At 34.5% G+C, this 22,982-nt stretch overlaps 1 protein-coding gene across 1 annotated transcript in view; it reads right to left on the bottom strand.

Annotated features, from left to right (window-relative positions):
- The window catches only part of LOC307185494 (uncharacterized protein), a gene marked incomplete at its 5' end in the record, with an annotated part of 302,661 nt that overhangs the window by 190,568 nt on the left and 89,111 nt on the right, over window positions 1-22,982 (bottom strand). The gene's annotated exons all lie outside the window — the stretch shown is intronic.

Raw genomic sequence — 22,982 nt, 5'->3', positions numbered from 1 at the left:
TAGGGGTATAATGTGAAGGGGGCTCCTCAGAAGTAATCAGGATGTGTCTAATGAAGTAAAATTAATCCTAATTTACTGAGTATCAAAAATGATCTTTGATAAAATATTATTTCATTTATTGAACAAAATGTAAGATCATCTTTAAGTACAAACACATCAGCAGCTATTTCCTACAAAATTTAACTTAATGAAAAATGAGGAGTTTTTCATTCATTAAAAATGCTTGACCAATCACATATAATACAATTTGTAAGATGTCATTAGTATAGACAATTAACCTTGACGTTTGGAAATAACCTTATTTAAAGTTCAAATATTCATAAAAGAAGCAAACTTTTGCACTTCAGTCTGAATTAATCTAAATATTTGTATTCATAAAACATATCTGAAATCAGACAACTGAGTAGAAAGTAAATATTGCATCTATATAAGATGTTATAATTTAAAAAGTAATAAGACAAATTTACACATATCTAATCAAAAAACTACTGTGTGATCAAATGACAATGTGGATGCTTTGGTATATATCAATATCACATGTAATATTAAACATTATTATAAATGCCAATATTTCATTTTAAAAGAGTTCACAATTAATAGGAAAACAATGAAGTTAATGTTTAATATATTTGAAACAAAAATATAAACTCATTAATTACATTATGCAGAACTTAAAATTGATTTATGATATATATTTAGTATACTGTAAAATTTTAATGTAAATGATTAACCACTGATGACTCTGCTACTTCTTTTGGCTTCAAGCCACTTTGCCCTTTGGTCCTCTGAACAACTGGACCCATTTGGCTTAAGCACTTATTCTGCCAAATTTAGCTCTGCTGTATGGTGATTTTAGGATGATCTTTTCAGCGGTGTTTCTCTGCTCTGACCAGCAGATCTACTCAAAGATTCCCCTTCTAAAAAAAGAACAGCAAAAATCCTCCTCTTCAGTGAAGGAAGGACCTTAAAATGGGGCAGGAAAATTGGTAAAGTTTAGTAGTAATATGCAAATGAGAGGTTAGTCATGAGAGTCTCAATGATGGGCAGAGGAAGGACAGAATTGGAAGAGGGGAAGGACTGGTGAGAGAGCAAGGGAGATTGAAGAAATCTCTGCGGTACCTAAATTGATGTTACAACAACAACAAACAGTGATATTTTAGCCCTTTAAAGTAGAACAGAGTAATGGAATACTGGAATAACAAAAAGTCCTTAACTAAGTGATTAATAATCATAACTTACAATTAGCTCTATGAGTTGAAGAGAGTATAGCATAAATAAGAAAATTAAACTTGGAAAACTGCAACTTAAGTTCCCTTAGCTAGTAAAGGTCAAGAAGCTCAGATTTCTTATTCCTAATAGAGAAGAATTTGATGGTTGGTCTATCTAGTTAGGGATGCAATGATGGTACCTTGATTTAAGTGTTTTTCTTTAAGGTGTAATTCCCTCAATTTATTAATTCACCTCTGTCTCCTTCAAAAGTTTTTAACCTTCTATCCACATTTCTGCAACTCATTTTTTCATACTGACAGCAAAACTCTTCTGCCAGTGGGATAGATAGTGAATGAATTCTTCCCTGCAGACAGGTTATATTTAATCAGAATGGCCTCTTTGAATGAAAACAGCTTATCAACGAAAAAAGTACTTTCAGGCTAGAGGAGTTTCTGAGATTTCACAAACAATCAAGTATCAAGACTGCCAGTCTTTTGTCAACAGTAAGTGAGCTCAATCAGCTGAAAGTAAAAAAAAAAAAAAAAAAATGCTCTGAGACAATAATTCACAATTGACAATTAAAACTGAGATCCAACAGAGCAACTTTTAAAATTTCCCCATTTGAATTGTGGTTAGATAATAGTTATAAAGTCATGTGATGTGAAAGACAACTAAGTGACAGGGACGGATTTGGCAAAAGGATATAAATGAGCTATGATGTAATTTCTACAGTAATTTGGATTACATTATTTTAATTAAGAAAATACCCCTGTAGTGTAAAGCAAAAGAATCAAATATCAACAATGAAAAATTTTAATAGTAAATTCCCTGAAATTTTTCAGCAGAATGAATAATATCAAAATGCTGTTAACATATTATATTAGATGTTTTTTTCTTAATTTTGCAGTCACAACCCCTGGTCTTTAAGAGCACTCCTAAATAATTCCAGATGTATTCTACATAATTTATGCAACACTCTTAAGATTTTGATGAGATTTCTAAAGTATCAATATTATGTTTTTTATTAAAGAGGTGAATTTGATGACATGGATAAACTTGGAGAGTATTATGCTAAGTGAAATAAGTCAGACAGAGAAAGACAAATACCGTGTGATATCACTTATACATGGACCTTAAAAAATACAACAAACTAGTGAATATAACAAAAAAGAAACACACAGATATAGATAACAAACTAATGGGGAGAGAAAAGGGAGGAGGGACAATATAGGGATATAGGATTCAGAGGTACAAACTATTATATATAAAATAAGCTACAAGGATATATTGTATAATATAGGGAATATGGCCAATATTTTATAATAGCTATAAATGAAGTATAAACTTTAAAAATTGTGAACCACTATACTGTATACCTGTAACATATAGTATTGTACATCAACTATATTTCAATAAAAAGTATAATAATTCTACTGTTAATTATAATAATACATTCAATTTATTGAATATACTTGATATTAGTAACTTGGCACATATTTTCTTATTAATTCATCACAAAATTATCTGATAAAAATAATTTCCTATTTTATAGCTAAAATAAAAACTAAGACTCAGAAATGTTAAGCAAATTGACCAAAGTTACATGATAAGTTTGCAACTCAAACCTACGTACATCTCAAAATTTAATCCCCTCAACCAAAGAGCTCTATGCAGTCTTTAAAATAAAATCTGAATAAAATGGTAAAACAAAGCAACAACTGGACAACTGTCAGATTGCATTAAGTAAAGTACAGATAAAGGAATACAATGCTAATTCAAAAGAAAGATAAATATGAATGGATTTGGACAGTAGTTCCTGCACAAAGCAAAATTTCAAATTCATTTATTTAGCTACAAATTTTTATTAAACACCCTGTGTACTATTTTTGGCACTCAGGATACACAAGTGAACAAAACACAAAAAAGATCCCTACAACTGGAAAACAGAACATCCATTTACTGAAGTGAGAAGACAGCTTCACATTGCAGGTGGAATAAAGGCTACATTTTCACCATGGCCTCCAAAACCCCAAGGATATGGCCTGGCCTGCCTGTCTTTGCAACCTCAACATCTGACTCTACCTTCATTGCTCCCTCGTTTTCAGCTACAGTGACCTTTTCCTGTATCCTCAAAAGCACAATGCTCTTGTCTGTCTTAAGGATCATACCAACTTTCTGTTCCCTCTACCTGGCATATCATTTCTTTTCTTTCTTTTTTTTAGTGTCTTTAAAGATACAGTGTAGATATTATGTATTCAGAGTGAAATTCTTTTGGAATGGTTTTAATTACAAATTCAATTTATTTAAGAAATGTAAGACTATTCTGGTTATCTATGTCTTACTGGGTAAACTTGGTTTGAGTTTTTCAAGTAATTGTCCCATTTAATTTATTTTATTGAATTTGTGGATATAAGTTTTTAATATATAATTATCATTTTAATGTCTGTAGGGTCTATTGTAATGTCCTCCCTTACATTTCTTATATTGGTAATGTATGTCTTCTTTTCTTGATAAGTATTGCTAGGAGTTTATTCATTTTATTCATCTTTTATTTTCTGTTTATAATGCCATTGATTTTTGTTCTTAAGCATTTTTTTTTCTATTTGTTTTGGTTTTAACTTGCTCTTTTCTCTAGTTTTTTGTTGTTGTTTGTTTGTTTGCTTTAAAGATGTAAGTTTAGTGCATTTATTTGAGCCAAGATGGCTTCACTGGTAAATTCAATCACTTTAGGAAAGAAGTAATACCAATTCATTACACACTCTTCCAGGAAATATCGGAGAAGGAAGTAATCATTGATTCATTTTATAAGGCCTCATTATCTTGATTCTAAAACCAAACAAAGACTATTTTTTAGGGACTTCCCTGGTAGTGCAGTGGTTAAGAAACTGCCTGCCAATGCAGGGGACACGGGTTCAATCTCTGGCCCAGGAAGATCCCATATGCAGCGGAGCAACTAAGCCCGTGTACCACAGCTACTGAGTCTGCACTCTAGAGCCCATGAGCCACAACTACTGATCCCACGTGCTACAACTACCGAAGCCCACATGCCTAGAACCCGTGCTCTGCAACAAGAGAAGCCACCACAATGAGATGCCCGTGCACTGCAACAAAGAGTAGCCCCCGCTCACCGCAACTAGAGAAAACCTGTACGCAGCAATGAAGACCCAATGCATCCAAAAATAAATAAACAAATAAATTTATTTTAAAAAAGACACTTTTTTAAAGAGATGTATAAACAGTTATCTATAATGAACAAAATTCTCAAGAAAATATGAGCAAATACAATCCAGCAATATATAAAAAGATAATTCAACATTGGAAAGTGGTGTTTATCTAAAGAATAAAGTCTTGATCAATACAAAAAAATCAATCAAAATATCAACAGATAAAGAAAATAATCTTAGAATAATTTCACTACATAAAGCCATATATTTTGTTAATATTTATCCATGTATAACCAAAAGCCTAAGTAAATCAGAAATGAGTAAGAGTTTCCTCAGGTTGAGCTTCTAGAAAAAGACAAAACAAAACAAATAAACAAACAAAAAAACAGAACTTCTGAAAAAAACAGTCTACAGCTAACATGACACTTTTATGCTAAAGATTGAATGGTTTCCCCCTAATTGCAAGAATAACAGTATCCACTCTAACCACTCTTCATCAGCATAGTACTGGAAGTTCTAGGCAGTGCAATAAGGCAAGGAAATAAATAAATAAAAGGCATACAGTTTGGAAAGGAGGAAATAAAAGTGTCTTTAATCACAAACAATGTGATTGTCCATATAGAAACCTCAAAGATTATTAAAATAAAAACATTTTTATTCAACAATTATTTGTGGACTAGCTTCTATGTTTAACACCCTGTTCACCCGGAGTTTTAGCAATTAATCCCCATGCCCATGGAAATTGTATCCAAAAGGAAAGGACAAAAACAAATATCAAGAATATAAGTATTTTTTAAGGAAAATAAGTTGGAGAATATGCATAGGCAGATAATTGGAGGGCAGAGGCAATTCTAAATGTGGTGGTGAAGTGAAGTTCTCATCGAGAGGGTGATATTTGAACAGGGAGATGAAAAAGGGAAAGGAGAAAACAGTATACATATTTGAAGGAGGAGCTTCCCATATAGTGGGACTAGAACTTGTAAAGGTACTGAGGTGAGAATAAGCTTTATATATAAATCAGTGGGAGTCCCCAAATTCTATTTCCTATTCTCAGTCAGATGACTGCCCTCAGCTCCCTACTTCATAATCAAACAGGACTATGAGGGACTCCAAATAACTAATACTGCCCATAAGAGAGGAAGTGATGAGCACACTGACAACCAGAGGAATAGGTAGAAGCCCACAGTTTTAAGACTAGACCAACTTTAACCCTATTTCCTTGTCTTGTCTCAGAAATGCCTGCAGCCAGGGCTATGTCTCCTAGGCAGGACTGGAGAACTCTTTGTTGAAAGAAATTAAGTCTCAGAGTAAAATCTTTAGAACACTGACATTTAGAGTCCATAATAAAAAGGTGGATTACCATTTTCTCATATTATAGTGTAGTCCACTATAATGTCAATTTTCTCTACTTAGACATGAAGAGCTGTCAATCCATCATTAGTATCTCACTCTTAGTGATGAATGGACCATCAATAAATGCCAGTCATAAAAGTAAAGTCTCCAACTCAAAACACAGTGATCAAACATAGGGGATGGGCTCTACCCCAAATGAAATAAAGGTAATGTATAAAGGAAAAATCTACAAATTATATCTAGGGAAAAGTGAAACAAAATATCATATTTATAAAGCAATATTAGGAATACATGAAAATGACCAATCACTAAAGAATAATGAGAACTTGGGGATTAAAATTTTAATAGCATAAAAACTATTCAACAATAGAATCAGAAAATAATGTATAAAGAATCTGAGAGAATATAAACTAAAATCAAACAAAATGAAATAAAAGACAAACTAAGAAATTTAAAGAATCAACTTAGAAGTTTTAATTCATGACAGAGAAGTTTAACAAAGTAAGAACAAATAACAAACAGATAAATTGTTATAAGAGATAATATTTTCAATTTGCCAGTCAAAGAAATCCCCATATACAAAGATATATTCTACTGTGTACCTAACTGCCCAACACAATGCATAAAATGATACATGGGACATACTCTACCTAAGGAACCTGACCATGAAGTGTAGCAATACAAGGAATAAAGAAACCACCAGAGAGAAAAGTCATATTGCAAATAAAGAGAAATTCAAATTACATCAGGTTTCTCATTAGCAACATGGCTAAAATTTCTGAGGAAAAATAATTTTTAGCTCAAAACTATATGCCAAACCAATTATCAGTCAAGAGTAAGGGTAGAAAAGAAGACATTTTCTCTAAAGTAATATTCCTGATATATATTTACTTTCCATACTTTCTTTGATATGGAGCTACTCTAAAATGTAAAGTCCAGAAAATAGGAAATTCAATGCCAAAAAGAAGCAAAGGATGATCTAGAATTAGGTAAGGAAAATATTAACATAATAGCTGTGCTATCAGCTATAAGAACAGCCAGAACTTATTGTAGCAGGAATAAGGGAGTTTCCAGAAGGAAAAAACAAAAAACGTCTGATTCATTATCTCACATGTTTAGACATCTTTAAAATGACATTGGTAAGTATCTATCATATCTGACGGAGCATGTAGAAGCAATGAGATTAAAGTACAAAGAAAAGAACAAGTCAAACACAAGCTAGTCACTAATTCCAGAAAAAACAGTAAGTTTTATATCAAAGAAACCCAAATATGCTTTAATATTGGTGCAGAGATAAAAAGTTAAATATATGGTCAATATAATAAAAAACATAGCTGTATATTTAAACAAAAATACTTATATAACTGTACATTGTAATATATAGGGACTAGAAGTTGAGGGAGTAGTGGTGTAATAAAAATGCACCTTCCTTAACAGGAAGTTGATAACTAGTATAAAATGTTGTTACATCAAATTACTAATATAGGGTACTGTTGATAAATATGAAAGTAAATACCATGAATAATGTTAATATTTGAAAATGGTTAGCTCTGGTTTGTGGGAGTAGGGGTTGGAGAAGGGTAATGCAAAGTACTGCTAGTTTCACTGTAGACTTTGTTGTACCTCATAAATAGTTTTTAATTTTTTTTACCAATGCTTGCATTTCTTTAACACAATACGACTTAAAGGGCTATGTATAATAAAACAATGAACTGTATTATCCTGAAAGCAGCTCACTGAAATAAAATGAATATTTTAAATGAAAACTTTGAAACCAGAAGTCAAAGGCTTTTGATTGTCAGAAGACAGAAGGGAGGAAAGTGGGGAAAGACAGGCATAAAATGTTTTTAAATATAAAAATGATTGCATATGAACGAAGCTGAGTATTATCTTTACACCCTGCCAAACATTTCAATTTATATTTCTGTAAGCCTTCACATTTTTTGGTAGCAATATTTTGAGTAAGTAGAAAATAGAAATTTCTTCCTCTAAAGCTTCTTTACAAATTTTTCATATTAGTGTCACAATCTTATGCTAAATTACTCAGCATTAGTACCTTCTAAACAACTTTTACAATTTCCCACAAATTACAGTGGCTAGTTTTCTTTAAGAATTACTTTATTAACCTTGAAAAAATCTTAGTGCCTTAGAATAAACTGTGTATGTGTCATCTAATTGGCAAGAGTCTAGTCTAGTAAGCAAATAAACTACAATCAATGAGTAAAGCACACAATAAGTAATCATTACTTGTTTGCTAAATGAACAAATAAATGCATTTTCCATAGCAAATTAAGGAAAGCTCAAAGTGTGAATTGCATTGCATTCTAAGATCCAATTCCAGCATCTTCCTTTGGAAGCCTGGTAATCAGTTCAGCAAGTTATCTTAATCATGGAGCATGGTTGTGGGGGGAGATAATTGCCAAACCTAGTACAGTGCACCCAGAAGGGGGCCATCTGGCTTTCTCTGGCTGAATAAAGAATTTATGATAACAAAGAAATTTTTGCCAACTTTTCAGAAGGCAAGTTACTTTGGAAGAAAGAATATAAAATCAAATCTTTTATCTACCACTATGTTATATTGGGTTATTAAATAATACAATCATTTTCTGATTATATTACCTTTTTTATCGTGTGACAAAGATGGCAGAGTAGAATGACCCTGAGCTCATCTCCACCCAGGGGTACACCAAAATTACAACTATTACAGAGCAATTATTGATGAGAATGACCTGAAGACTAGCAGAAAAGACTTCCCACAACTAAAGATATAAGGAGGAAACCACAATGAGATGGATGTGGGGGGGTGGGGGGGATGCTATGCAGTCAAGACATACTCCCAGGTCAGTGATCTGAAAATAAGAGGATAATCGTAATTCAGAAGTTCTCCACAAGTGAGAGGTCTGAGCCTCACATGAGACTCTCCAATATAGGGATCCTGTGCCAGAAAGATGAGCCCCAGAACATCTAGCTTTGAAGGGCAGCAGGACTTGCACATGGGAGAGCTGGAGAGCTGTAGGAAACAGAGATGCTGCTCTTACAGGGCAGGACACAAAATTTACATGTTCCAAATCCCAGCAGAGTGGCAATAATTTGAAAGGAACCTGGGTCAGATGGACTTGCTCATCTTGGAGAGCATCTTGGGGAGATAGGACAACTGGGACTCCCCCTAGGGTTATAGACACTGGTAGCAGCTGTTTTAGGGAGTTCATTTCACCATGAGGAAAATGATGGTAACAAATACAATTTTGGAGTCCTCCTTTAGCATATCAGCATCAGGGGCTGATGTGCTCACCAGGGACAGGCACAAGCCCCAGGATCCCCAGAACCACACAGCCAGTCACCGCAGGTTGAAAATCAAATCAAGAGCAGGCTGCAGCCACTACACAAGGCAGGGGCTGGCAACCAACTACGTTGGAACCAGCCTCGCCTACAAGCGTGCCCACAGTAGTCGGCCCTGCCATAACAGAGGGCCCATGCAGCCCATTTAGGGGGCTACTATACAGCATATAGCTCTGGTGGCCAGAGGGGAGTGTGCTGGATCCCTCCATAAAGCCACTTCTCCCAGAAATGTATCTGACCTACCTAATGCATAGAGGAAAACCAAAATAAAATTAAACCAAAGCAAAACAAAAGTCAGAGAACTAGGCAAAACAAGGATACAGTTGAATACGTTCTAAATGAAGAAACAAGACAAAACTCCAAAAGAAGAACTAAGCAAAATGGAGAGAGGCAATCTACCTAATAAAGAGTTCAAGGTAATGTTTACAAAGATACTTAATGGACTCAGGAGAAGGATGGATCAACACTGTGAGAAATTTAATAAAGAAAAAACATAAAGAAGAACCAAACAGAGCAGAGGAACACATTAACTGAAATTAAAAAACAAAACAAAACAAAGAAAATGAAAAAAAACCTACAAGTAATAAACCGTAGATTAGATGATATGGAGGAATCGAACAGCAAACTGGAAGACATAGTACCGGAAATCACCCAAGCTAAACAAAACAAAACAAAAAAAGATTTAAAGAAATGAGAGTATAAGACACCTCTGGGACAACATCAAGTATACTAACATTTGCATTATAGAGGTCCCAGAAGGGGAAGAGAGAGAAAAATGGGGCAGATAATTTATTTGGAAATATAATAACTACAAACTTCCCTAACCCAGGAAAGAAAACAGAAATTCAGATTCATGACTACAGAGAATTCCAAATAAGATGAACACAAAGGGGTTCACACCAAGACACACTATAATTAAAATGGCAAAAAAAAAAAGATAAAAAATCTTAAAAGCAACAAGAGAAAAGCAAACAGTTACATACAAGGGAATATCTATAAGATTCTGAGCTGACCTTTCAGCAGAAACTTTGTAGGCTAGAAAGCAGTGCCAAGATATAGTCAAAGTGATGAAAGGATAAAAGTAAAACTACAAACAAGAATACTCTAATTGAGGGCTTCCCTGATGGCTCAGTGGTTGAGAGTCTGCCTGCTGATGCAGGGGACACGGGTTCGTGCCCCGGTCCGGGAAGATCCCACATGCTGCAGAGTGGCTGGGGCCTGTGAGCCATGGCTGCTGAGCCTGCGCGTACAGAGCCTGTGCTCCACAACGGGAGAGGCCACAAAAGTGAGAGGCCCATGTACTGCAAAAAAAAAAAAAAAAAAGACTACTCTAATTGATTTCACAGAAAGATAGGCAAGATGAAAAGGCAGAGGGCTATGTACGAGATGAAGGAACAAGATAAAACCTCAGAAAAACAACTAAATGAAATGGAGATAGGGAATCTTCCAGAAAAAGAATTCAGAATAATGATAGTGAAGATGGTCCAGGACCTTGCAAAAAGAATGGAGGCAAAGATCAATACCATGCAAGAAATGTTTAACAAAGATCTAGAAGAATTAAAGAACAAACAAACAGAGATGAACAATACAATAAATGAAATGAAAAATACACTAGAAGGAATCAATAGCAGAATAACTGAGGCACAAGAAAGGATAAGTTACCTGGAAGACAGAATGGTAGAATTCACTGCTGTGGATCAGAATAAAGAAAAAAGAATGAAAAGAAATGAAGACAGCCTAAGAGACTTCTGGGACAACATTAAACGCAACAACATTCGCATTATAGGGGTCCCAGAAGGAGAAGAGAGAGAGAAAGGACCTGAGAAAATATTTCAAGAGATTATAGTCGAAACCTTCCCTAACATGGGAAAGGAAATAGCCACTCAAGTCCAGGAAGCACAGAGTGTCCCATACAGGATAAACACAAGGAGAAACAAGCCAAGACACATAGTAATCAAATTGGCAAAAATTAAAGACAAATTAATTGAAAGAAATTAATTGAAAGAAAAATTATTGAAAGCAGCAAGGGAAAAACGACAAATAACATACAAGGGAACTCCCATAAGGTTAACAGCTGATTTCTCAACAGAAACTCTACAAGCCAGAACGGAGTGGCATGATATACTTAAAGTGATGAAAGGGAAGAACCTACAACCAAGATAACTCTACCCAGCAAGGATCTCATTCCGATTCGATGGAGAAATCAAAAGCTTTACAGACAAGCAAAAGCCAAGAGAATTCAGCACCACCAAACCAGCTCTACAACAAATGCTAAAGAAAATTCTCTAAGTGGGAAACACAAGAGAAGAAAAGGACCTACAAAAACAAACCCCCCAAAATTAAGAAAATGGTAATAGGAACATACATATTGATAAATACCTTAAATGTGAATGGATTAAATGCTCCAACCAAAAGACACAGGCTTGCTGAATGGATACAAAAACAAGACCCATATATATGCTGCCTACAAGAGACCCACTTGAGACCTAGGGACACATACAGACTGAAAGTGAGGGGATGGAAAAAGATTCCATGCAATATTCCGTGCAAATGGAAATCATAAGAAACCTGGAGTAGCAATTCTCACTTCAGACAAAATAAATTTTAAAATAAAGAATGTTACAAGAGACAAGGAAGACACTACGTAATCATCAAGGGATCAATCCAAGAAGGAGATATAACAATTATAAATATATATGCACCCAACGTAGGAGCACCTCAATATATAAGGCAACTGCTAACAGCTATAAAAGAGGAAACTGACAGTAACAGAATAATAGTGGGAGACTGTAACACCTCACTTACACCAATGGACAGATCATCCAAAATGAAAATAAATAAGGAAACAGAAGATTTAAAATGACAAAATAGACAAGATAGATTTAATTGATATTTGTAAGAGATTCCATCCAAAACCAGCAGATTACACTTACTTCTCAAGTGTGCACAGAACATTCTTCAGGATAGATCACAACTTGGGTCACAAATCAAGCCTCAGTAAATATAAGAAAATTGAAATCACATCAAGCATCTTTTCTGACCACAACGCTATGAGATTAGAAATCAGTTACAGGGAAAAAAATGTAAAAAACACAAACACATGGAAGCTAAACAATATGTTACTAAAAAACCAAGAGATCACTAAAGAAATCAAAAAGAAAATCAAAAAAATACCTACAGACAAATGACAATGAAAACACAACGGTCCAAAATCAATGGGATGCAGCAAAAGCAGTTCTAAGAGGGAAGTTTATAGCTATACAAGCCTACCTCAAGAAACAAGAAAATTCTCAAATAAAGAATGTAACGTTACACCTGAAAGAACTAGAAAAAGAAGAACAAACGAAACCCAAAGTTAGAAGAAAGAAATCATAAAGAACAAAGCAGAAAAAAATGAAATAGAAACAAAGAAAACAATAGCAAAGATCAATAAAACTAAAAGCTGGTTCTTTGAAAAGATAAAAAAAAATTGATAAACCATTAGCCAGACTCATCAAGAAAAAGTGGGAGAGGACTCAAATCAATAATATTAGAAATGAAAAGGGAGAAGTTACAGCAGACACCACAGAAATACAAAGCATCCTAAGAGACTACTACAAGAAACACTATGCCAATAATAGGGACAACCTGGAAGAAATGGACAAATTATTAGAAAGGTATAATCTTCCAAGACTGAACCAGGAAGAAATAGAAAATATGAACAGACCAATCACAAGTAATGAAATTGAAACTGTGAATGAAAATGAAATTGAAATTAAAAATCTTCCAACAAACAAAAGTCCAGGACCAGAAGGCTTCACAAGTGAATTATATCAAACATTTAGAGAAGAGCTAACACCCATCCTTCTCAAACTGTTCCAAAAAATTGCAGAGGAAGGAAAACTTCCAAACTCATTCTATGAGGCCACCATCAACCTGATACCAAAACCATACAAAGATACTACAAAAAAAGAAAATTACAGACCAATATCACTGATGAATATAGATGCAAAAATCCTCAACAAAATACTAGCAAGCAGAATCCAACAACACATTAAAAGGATCATACACCATGATCAAGTGGGTTTCATCCCAGAGATGCAAGGATTTTCCAATATACGCAAATCAATCAATGTGATACACCGTATTAACAAACTGAAGAATAAAAATCATATGATCATCTCAACAGATACAGAAAAAGCGTGACAAAATTCAACACCCATTTATGATAAAAACTCTCCAGAAAGTGGGCATAGAGGGAACCTACCTCAACATAATAAAGGCCATATATGACAAACCCAGAGCCAACATCATTTTCAATGATGAAAAACTGAAAGCATTTCCTGTAAGATCAGGAACAAGACATGGATGTTCACTCTCACCACTATTATTCAACATAGTTTTGGAAGTCCTAGCCACAGCAATTAGAGAAGAAAAAGAAGTAAAAGAATACAAATCGGAAAAGAGGAAGTAAAGCTGTCACTGTTTGCAGATGACATAATACTATACATAGAGAATCCTAAAGATGCCACCAGAAACTACTAGAGCTAATCAATGAATTTCATAAATGCACAGAAATGCACAGAAATCTCTTGCATTCCTATACACTAATGATGAAAAATCTGAAAGAGAAATTAAGGAAATGCTCCCATTTACCACTGCAACAAAAAGAATAAAGTACCTAGGAATAAACCGACCTAGGGAGACAAAAGACTTGTATGCAGAAAACTATAAGACACTGATGAAAGAAATTAGAGATGATACCAACAGATGGAGAGATATACCATGTTCTTGGATTGGAAGAATCAATATTGTGAAAATGACTATACTACCCAAAGCAATCTACAGATACAATGCCATCCCTATCAAATTACCAATGGCATTTTTTACAGAACTAGAACAAAAAATCTTAAAATTTGTTTGGATACAAAAAATACCCCGAATAGCCAAAGCAGTCTTGAGGGAAAACAAACAGAGTTGGAGGAATCATACTCCCTGACTTCAGACTACACTACAGAGCTACAGTAATCAAGACAATATGGTACTGGCACAGAAACAGAAATATAGATCGATGAAACAGGATAGAAAGCCCAGAGATAAACCGACGCACCTATGGTCAAGTAATCTATGACAAAGGAGGTAAGGATATACAATGGAGAAAAGACAGTCTCTTCAATAAGTGGTTTTGGGAAAACTGGACAGCTACATGTAAAAGAATGAAATTAGAACACTCCCTAACACCATACACAAAAATAAACTCAAAATGGATTAGACACCTCAATGTAAGACCTGGCACTATAAAACTCTTTGACATAAATCACAGCAGTATCTTTTTTGAGCCATCTCCTAGAGTAATGGAAATAAAAACAAAAATAAACAAATGGGGCCTAATGAAACTTAAAAGCTTTTGCACAGCAAAGGAAACCATAAAGAAGACGGAAAGATAACCATCAGAATGGGAGAACATATTTGTAAAGGAATCTTCAGACAAAGGATTAATCTCCAAAATATATAAACAGCTCATGCAGCTCAATATTAAAAAACAAACAACCCAATCCAAAAATGGGCAGAAGACCTAAATAGACATTTCTTCAAAGGAGACATACAGATGGCCAAGAAGCACATGAAAAGCTGCTCAACATCACTAATTATTAGAGAAATGCAAATCAAAACTACAATGAGGTATCACCTCTCACCAGTTAGAATGGGCATCATCAGAAAATCTACAAACAACAAATGCTGGAGAGGATGTGGAGAAAAGGGAACCCTCTTGCTCTGTTGGTGGGAATGTAAATTGATACAGCTACTAAGGAGAACAGTACGGAAGTTCCTTTAAGAACTAAAAACAGAATTACCATATGACCCAGCAATCCCACTACTGGGTATATATGCAGAGAAAACCATAATTCAAAAGGACACATGCACCCCAATGTTCACTGCAGCACTATTTACAATAGCCAGGTCATGGAAGCAACCTAAATGTCCATTGACAGATGAATGGATAAAGAAGATGTGGTACATATATACAATCGAATATTACTCAGACATAAAAAAGAACGAAATTGGGTTATTTGTAGAGAGGTGGATGCATCTAGTGACTGTCATACAGAGTGAAGTCAGAACGGGAAAAACAAATATCATATTATAACATATATATGTGGAACCTAGAAAATGGTAGAGATGAACTGGTTTGCAGAGCAGAGATTGAGACACAGAGGTACAGAACAAATGTATGGACATCAAGGGGGGAAAGCAGCAGGGGGTGGGGGTGTGATGAATTGGGACATTGGGATTGACATGTATACACTGATGTGTATAAAATGGATGACTAATAAGAAAATAAATAAACATTAAGAAAAAAAGGAATACTCATTGGCAACGCTATCATTCAGATTTGAAAGAGATAAAAATTTTTACAGATGAGCAACTGATACTACAGAGATACAAAGGATCATAAGAGATTACTACAGACAGTTATATGCCAATAAAATGGGTAACCTAGAAGACATGGATAAATTCCTAGCAATGTAAAATCTCCTAAGATTGAGTCAGGAAGAAATAGAGAATATGAACAGACCAATTATCAGTAATAAAACTGGATCAGTAATTTAAAAAAACCCTCAACAAACAGAAGTCCAAGACAAGATAGATTCAAATGGGAATTCTACCAAACATTTAAACTTTTCAAACTATTCCAAAAATTTGAGAAAGTAATCCCTTCTAAATACATTCTACAAGGCTAGCATCATCCTGATACCAAAACTACACAAAGATACCACTAAAAATTAAAATAACAAGCCAATATCCCTGGTAAGCATAGATGTGAAAATCCTCAACAGAGTATTAGCAAACAAAATTCAGCAATATATTAACAAGATCATACACCATGATCAAGTGGGATTTATCTTAGGGATGCAAGGAAGTTTCAATATCTGCAAAGCAATCAATGTGATACACCACATTAAGAAATTGAAAAATAGAAATCATATTATCATCTCAAAAGATGCAGAAAAAAAATCGTTTGACAAAAGTCAAAATCCATTTATGATATGATAAATACGCTCAACAAAGTGAGTCTAGAGGGAACATAACTCAACATAATAAAGGCCATACATGCCAAGCCCATAGCCAATATCATACTCAACAGTGAAAAGCTGAAAGCATTCCCCCTAAGGTTAACAATTAGACAAGAATGCCCACATCATTCTTTGAAGATGACGTGATATTTTATACAGGAAATCCTAAAGATGATCCAAAAATCTATTAGAACTCATCATTGAGTTCAGAAAAGTTTCAAGATACAACATTAATATAGAAAAATCTATTGCATTTCTATATAATAACAACAAATTATCAGAAAGAGAAATTTAAAAAACAATCCTATTAATGATTGCATCAAAAAGAATAAAATACCTAGGAACAAATCTAATTGAGGAAATAAAAGACCTGCACTTGGAAAACTATGACACCATTGAAAGAAACTGAACATGACACAAACAGATGGGAGGATACACAATGCTCACAGATTGGAAGAATTAATATTATCAAAATGACCATACAATCCAAGGCAATCTACAGATTCAATGCAATCCTTATCAAAATACCAAAGGCATTTTCACAGAATAGAGCAAATAATTCTAAAATTTGCATAGAAATGCAAAACCCTGAATAGCCAAATAATCTTGAGAAAGAATAAAGCTGGAGTTTTCATGTTTCCTGATTTTGAACTATACTACAAAGCAGTAGTAATCAAAACAGTATGGTAGGGCTTCCCTGGTGGCGCAGTGGTTGAGAGTCTGCCTGTCGATGCAGGGGACGTGGGTTCGTGCCCCGGTCCGGGAAGATCCCACATGCCGCGGAGTGGCTGGGCCCATGAGCCATGGCCACTGGGCCTGCGCGTCCAGAGCCTGTGCTCCGCAACGGGAGAGGCCACAACAGTGAGAGGCCCGCATACCAAAAAAAAATAAAATAAAAAAAAATTAAAACAAAAAAAACAAAAAAAAAACAGTATGGTACTGGCATGAAAACAGACATTTAGATCAGTGGAATAGAATAGGCAGCCCAGAATAAACGCACACTTATATGGTCAATTAATTATGATAATGGAGAAGAGGCAGCCTTTTCCAAAAATGGTGTCAGGAAACCGTGACAGTTGCATTCAAAAGAATCAAACCAGACTAGTTTCTCACACTACATACAAAAATTAACCCAAGGACTTCCCTGGGGGTCCAGTGGTTAAGACTTCACCTTCCAATGTAGGGGGTGTGGGTTTGATCCCTGGTTGGGGAGCTAAGATCCCACATGACTTGCAGCCAAAAAACCAAAACAGAAAACGGAAGCAATATTGTAACAAAAAACCAAAATTTAAACAAAAAATTAAACAAAATTAACAAAAAACCAAAAATTAACAAAAAAACAAAAATTAATCCAAAATAGATTAAAGACTTAAATGCAAGACTTGAACCCATAAAAACTCTAGAATACATAAACAGTATGCTCTTTGACATCATTCTTAGCAATATTATTTTGGGCTCTCTCCTCAGGCAAGGAAAACAAAAACAAAAATAAACAAATGGGACTATATCCAACTAAAAAGCTTCTGCACAGCAAAGGACACTATCAATGAAATGAAAAGGCAGATTACTATCAGTGAAATGAAAAGGCAGCTTACTAAGTGGGAGAAGATATTTGCAAATGATACATCCTATAAGGGGTTAATATCCAAAATATATAAAGAACTCATACAACTCAACATCAAAATAATGAACAATCTGATTGAAAAAATGGGCAGATGACCTGAACAGACATTTTCCCAAAGAAGACATACCTATGGCCAACAGAATGTGAAAGAAAAGCGCGACATCGCTAATCATCAGGGAAATGCAAATCAAAACCAAATGCAAATCAAAACCACAATCAGATACCACCTCATACTTGTCAGAATGGCTATCATCAAAAAGACAATAAATAGCAAGTGTTAGATAAGATGTATTGCAAAAGGAACCCTTGTACACTGCTGGTAGGATTCTAATTGGGACAGCTACTCTGGAAAACAGTATGGAAGTCCCTCAAAAAATTAAAAATAGAATTGCTGTATGATCCAGCAATTTTACTTCTGGGTATTTACTTGAAGGAAATAAAAATATTAATTCTAAAAGATATATGTACTCTAATGTTAATTGCAGTATTATTTACAATAGCAGAGATATGGAAACAACCTAAGTATCCATCGATAGAAAAATATATAAAGATGTGGCATAGTTATATACAATGGAATATTACTCAGCCACACACACACACACACACACATCTTGCCATTTTGTGACAACACGGGTAGATCTAGATGGTATTATGCTAACTAAGTCAGACAGAGAAAGACAAATACCACATGATTTCGCTTATATGTGCAATCTAAAAAACAAAACAAATAAAACATAAACAGATTCATAGATACAGAGAACAAGCAGATGATTACTAAAAGGGGGTGTTGGAGAGATGGGCAAATAGGTAAAGAGGATTAATAGGTACAAACCTCCATTTACATAAATAATAAGTCACATGGATATAATATACAGTATGAGGAAAATTATCAATAATATTATAATAATCTTGTATGGGATACATTTTAATAAACTTATTGTGATCATTTCATAATGTATGCAAATATCTAATCATTATGCAGTAAACCTAAAACTAACATAATATTTTATGTCAATTATATCTCAATTAAAAACATTTATTTTCTTCAAATATATTTGCCTTAACTTACTAGATATTATTCTACAAAGAACAGTAGTAAATAGAAATTCCTCATTGTTCTTTTCTAGACCCTCTTTCTTTTCTCTCTCTATAGGTTTAATCTGAACCATCACAACAGATCTGAATTTAATTTTTACCTCTGTGTGCATGACTGCCAAATCTTTGTTCTTAGCCTTCCTTTATCCATTTTCCAGTCCTAAATTTTCAGTCCCTGCTTCTAGATAGCTTCAGATATCCTATGATTTTATAAAATATGAAGCTTTTTTCATCTCAAACTTCCTTAGTTTCATATTTGCCTATTTCAGCATTTGCCCAGTCACAAAGACTCAAAACCTCAGTGTCTTCCTTGTTTGACACTACAGTGTGTTGCCAATTATATTTTATCTTTCCTCAACAATATCTTCACACACTCCCTCATATTATTCCCATTCCCTCTCTCATAGTTCACACTACATTACTTTTCATTTTGATTTTAACAGTTGCCTTCTACCAAGTCTCCAATGACTTCATTATCATCTGATCAAAAATTACCAACACTTCTTCAGCATTTAAAGAATAAGTACTGTTTCCTTGGTTGCAATTCAAATTCTCCAAGGCCTTGCCTCAACTTATACCCAGTCTCATTCATTGCTCACCTGCCAGCATCCTGTTTTGCTGTAAATGCTTTAAATACTTATGCCTGCCTGACACACTTCGACCACATATTCATGTTGATATTTCTGTTTGGTATTCTCTTTCACCCTTAGCTCCGCCTAGACAAATTCATTATATCTTCCCAGATGCATTCTGATGTTAACTGCAACAAAATTTTTCAAGTTCACCACCAAGAAATATTTTTATGCACATTTTAGTTCTCACAGTAATTTTGCGTGCCTATCCTATTACCCAGTGTAAAAAAATAATCTCTGAAGACCAGGATTTATACTGGATTTTCCATGTATTATTTATTTATATACAAAAACCCTGCTAAATATCTGATACTCTTCTTGGTATTAAGAATAAAGAGATGGGCTTCCCTGGTGATGCAGTGGTTGAGAGTCCGCCTGCCGATGCAGGGGACACGGGTTCGTGCCCCTGTCTGGGAGGATCCCACATGCCGTGGAGCGGCTGGGCCTGTGAGCCATGGCCGCTGAGCCTGCGCGTCCGGAGCCTGTGCTCCGCAACGGGAGAGGCCACAACAGTGAGAGGCCTGCGTACCGCACAAAATGAATAAATAAATAAAGAGATAAATACGACAAGACCCCTGATATCATAAAGTCTTCATCCTTTAATAGGAGGAGATATTAAACAAGAATGTGAATAAAAATATTGTGAAAATGATGTGAATAAAAATAAGATAATTTAGGAGAGTGAGCAGCATTCTGAAGAAAATAATGCAGATTAATAGAGAGTATGTGTAGGGATTTGTTATGGAAAAAGTTGGCTTAACACGATAATATGATAGAAGGAAAGAAGAAGGGGAGAAAAAAAGAAGAAAGGAAGGATGCATAAATTGTACTTATATCAAACAATGTGTATAATAGCTAATTTACTTATTCAAAAATGTGTACTGAGTAGATACACTGGATGAATAAAACATGGCAAAAACTCTCATAGCTCATGTTGTGAGAAGACAGGTATGCAAGATCGTATAATGCTATATGGCAATTTCGATAATGGCATAAAATGAGTATGAATGAAGTTCTATTTGGAACATGAAGCAAGTAGTAATTAGTGGAGGTTTGAAAAGTCTGATGAACAAAATGGTTTACATGCTAGACCTTAAAGAATTTAATGCTCAACACTCTTCTCTCCTTTCCAGTTAATGGGCATGCTCTCATTCCAACAACTTAATGCTTATGACAACCTCAAAGCTTTTTCCAATTTTTTTTTTAAACTATGCTTTCCTAGCCTCACTGTAAGGCCTGCAGATTGGCTTATATACCATACCCTTTTGTCACAATGGATTAGTTTTAGGCTGGACACCTAACCAAATTTGAACCTCTTTCATAGGAACCCTAAATTTGGAATTAATGATAACAATACTGAGTTTCCTTTAATTACAAGGCTGACAGGAATTCATCAAAAGTTGAGAGATTTATTTACAAATGCAGGCAGGAAGCCATTCTGAAAAAATAAAAGGGACATGAAGAGAGAAACAGATATTCAGCAGAGAGAGACAAAATGATATTTTTACAAGATTCTGTTCATCCCTAAAATCTAGTTTAATTCCTGAACTTTCACTGGTTTAATTTTTTGAATTTACATTTTTCTTGGCTGGTTCTAATTAGAATTTTGTTGCTTAAAACCAAAGCACTTCAAGATTAATAAAAAGATGAAAGAGGATTCCAGGTAGAGAAGGTAAAATGAGCAAAGACCCTCGCATGTTTTATTTGTTCAGGAAGTATAATATCAATATGCTTATACTAGAGATTCTAAGATTAGTCAGAACAAGGAAAGTAATGGAGGATTAAAAATAAGAGATGTCAGGCTTCCCTGGTGGCTCAGTGGTTGAGAGTCCACCTGCCGATGCAGGGGACACGGGTTCGCGCCCCAGTCCAGGAAGATCCCACATGCTGCGGAGCGGCTGGGCCCGTGAGCCATGGCCGCTGAGCCTGCACGTCCGGAGCCTGTGCTCCACAACGGGAGAGGCCACACCAGTGAGAGGCCCGCATATGGCAAAAAAAAAAAAAAAAAAAAAAAGAGATGTCATGTGTCTACGCTTTAATGATCATGATAGGAAAATTTTATAAATAGCAGCACTAAATTATGGTTGCTGTCTAGCTTTGACTATATGCTTTGTTATTCCTTCAAAATTTTGCTGTATCAAAACTCTTTTCTGCTTTTCTTTTTACTCATCTCAGACACATTTTCCAAAAATTACCAATTCCAAAGGAAAAGGCTTAACATTCAATTGATTTCTGGAGAAAGAAAAGGAAAAATGTTGAATTCCAACAAGAAAAGCAAAAGCACACTCTACATGACAATTTTAAGACATTGATTGAAAAGAAAATACTGGCAAGAAGAGAAACCAATTATTTAGAGATCAGTCTACAGGTGGGTGTGGTGGGTTGGAATGAAGAAACACATTTTATTTACATGAGTCTATATGAAGTGCTAATATTAATTTTTAAAACTGTAACTTGTAGAACTTAAAAAATTAAGGATCAATCTTATAAGAGCAAAAATCCAACACATTTTTTGTGTTGCTTTTTGTTTTAAACCAGTACACAAAGGAGTCATGAGACATCTTAAATGAGTAGTATAGTAAAATTTTGAGTTGAATTCAAACTCAAATTGAGCACAGTACCAACATGCCAATATCCATCCTCTCAGTTTTATTCCATAGTTATCTGACTGATGGAAAACTGTTATTATTTATCTATTTTGTCTTGAACAATGAATGTCAAGTAGAATTATTTTAAAAACAGAATACTGAAGATCTTGCTTCTACATGAATTGTTCAAAAAATCATTAATTCTCACTAAGGCACATGTCTTCATAGTTTTCCACAGTTAATATAAAAAATTTAATAATTCTGAAAATCTCCAACATTGAAGAAATAAGTTTGCAGTCAGTAGTTAATAAGTAGCAATTAGTAATTAATAATTAAGAAGTGAGAAATACTTATAGAAATAAAGCAGTTTAGACACAGAGAAGAAATGTTTCCAGGAATGGAAAGACGAAACAAAAGGTATTTGGAATCTAATGTAAATAAGCACCCTTCATCTTACCAATGCCAAAAAAATCAGAATACAGTGCCACCAAGTATACCTCTCAACAACTTACATGTTAGGTATGTATCAGATGTACAAATTATCAAAATGGTTATCTAACATGCTTACTGTTCAGTTGTATTGATTCCACAGTCCATTTTCCCTTAACACACTATACTAGAAGAGTGTAAGGGTTTTGGAGAATTATTTTCCCTGTTAATGCTTGAATTTTTTTTTAAGATGAAGCAGACAAATTGTTATGAGATAATCAGTGCAAAAAATTATTAAATAGAGATAACATACAGACTCAAATTCACAGAATTACTGAATTTAGATCTTTTCCTATAATAAAGAAGTTGTTTAAAAGAATTTAATTTTACCTACATCAAAATCATATACTGAGTCAATCCTAGACTACTTTATGAGAACACTGTTAAATATACTCCAAAACAGAAAATCTATCTATATCTATCTTCATCCAAGT

This window comes from Stenella coeruleoalba (genome assembly GCF_951394435.1).
Source record: "Stenella coeruleoalba genome assembly, chromosome: 4".
NCBI lineage: Eukaryota > Metazoa > Chordata > Mammalia > Artiodactyla > Delphinidae > Stenella > Stenella coeruleoalba.
The sequence above is the reverse complement of the archived record's forward strand: the minus strand, read 5'-3'. Positions and strand labels throughout refer to the sequence as shown.